Consider the following 1,755-nt stretch of genomic DNA (forward strand, 5'->3'; position numbering starts at 1 on the left):
AAAGCTTTTGCACAGCAAAGGAAACTACAAACAAGGTGAAAAGACAACTCTCAGAATGGGAGATAATAATAACAAAGGAAGCAACTAACAAATAATCAATTTCCAAAATATACAAGCAGCTCATACAACTCAACATCAGAAAAACACACAACCCAATCAAAAAGTAGGAATCAAACCTAAACAGACATTTCTCCAAAGAAGGCATACAGATGGCTAACAAAGACATGAAAAGATGCTCAACATCACTCATTATTAGAGAAATGCAAATCAAAACTACAATGAGATACCACCTTACACCAGTCAGAATGGCCATCAACAAAAAGTCTACAAGCAATAAATGCCGGAGACGGTGTGGAGAAAAGGGAACCCTCTTGCATTTCTGGTGGGAATGTAAATTGATGCAGCCACTATGGAAGACCGTATGGTGGTGGTTTAGTTGGTAAGTCATGTCCAACTCTTGTGACCCCCGTGGACAGAGGAGCCTGATAGGCTACAGTCCATGGGATTCTCCAGGCAAGAATACTGGAGTGGGTTGCCATTTCCTTCTCCAGTGGATCTTTCCAACCCAGGAATCGAACCCAGGTCTCCTGCATTGTAGGTAGATTCTTTACCAACTGAGCTACAAGGGAAACTTTGCATGTAATAATAGGCAAATTGGCAGCTATGATTCAGGGTCTGCAGAGGTGAAAAGCCCCGATACAAGTGTCTCCCTGCAAAGGTCAGGGTCCCTGGTGCTCTCCCGCCTCCAGATCCTGACTAGACAAACTCACTCTGGGACAGATTTCTCCTTCAGCACCAAGAGGATCTGGCTCGCAGGTGTAACTTTGGAGGAGCTCTCTCTAACGCTGGTGTCAACAGTGTCCCTCTTGTCCCCGAGGTCAGCTCTGGATTCTTGCTGCTTCGACAAGATGCTGCCTTCCTTCTTCAAAGCCTGGAGGTAAAGTTCCAGGAGCTTCCTGGACTGATAGGCTTCTTCTCTCTGGTCAAGCACCTACTGGAGGGTGTTCTGGAGCCCCTGGACTGCCGCATGACTTTGGCCAAGTTTCTGAGCCAGCTCCAAACACAGGACATCAGTGAGCACCTGGAGCTCCTCCTCGGACAGCAGGATGATGCTGGATAGGTCTTCCTTCAGCTGTCTGGCCACGTTCTTCCACTTCAACCCTGCCCCTATCCATTTCATCTCTGTCGAAGAACTGTTGGGTGATCCAAGCTGTACCTCCATCTGAATTGTGTGTCCACTTCTCATTCCCAGCCAATGCCACAAACTTAGTATTGGCAGGAAGACACAGGAAGTAATCCTCATCATCCATTATGGTACCATCCTTTGCCAGGACCAGAGTGACAGGTGCCAGGGACTTATCAACGGCCAGAATGTCACAAGCCTTGATCCTCAGCTCCTTGAGGCAAGAGGCCACCATGCCATGTTGTTCCCAGCTGTTGTTGCGGAGCAGCAGACACTGCTTTAGAGCCCAGATCTCGCTGGTTTCCAGAGCTGCAGGACCACTGACCACCTCCATCCTCTACATGGTGGGACCAGACCGATGTGGAGAAGTCAGGGAGGCTGGGGTGTGGGAGTCCTCCCCAACTCCATCCCCCATGGCATGCCAGATTCTTTTAAAAACTAGGAATAAAATCACCATATGACCCAGTAATCCCACTACTAGGCATATACCCTGAGGAAACCAAAACTGAAATAGAGTTTTTTTGGGAAAACATGTATCCCATTGTTCCTTGCAGCACTGTTTACAATAGCTA

General features: G+C 47.7%; 1 pseudogene; it reads right to left on the reverse strand.

The window, feature by feature from the left end:
• Positions 1-719: 719 nt before the first annotated feature.
• LOC129630299 (DNA fragmentation factor subunit alpha-like) lies at positions 720-1,517 on the reverse strand (annotated as a pseudogene).
• Between the last annotated feature and the right edge of the window lie 238 nt (positions 1,518-1,755).

The sequence above is a fragment of the Bubalus kerabau genome, chromosome 16, assembly GCF_029407905.1.
Source record: "Bubalus kerabau isolate K-KA32 ecotype Philippines breed swamp buffalo chromosome 16, PCC_UOA_SB_1v2, whole genome shotgun sequence".
Lineage (NCBI taxonomy): Eukaryota > Metazoa > Chordata > Mammalia > Artiodactyla > Bovidae > Bubalus > Bubalus kerabau.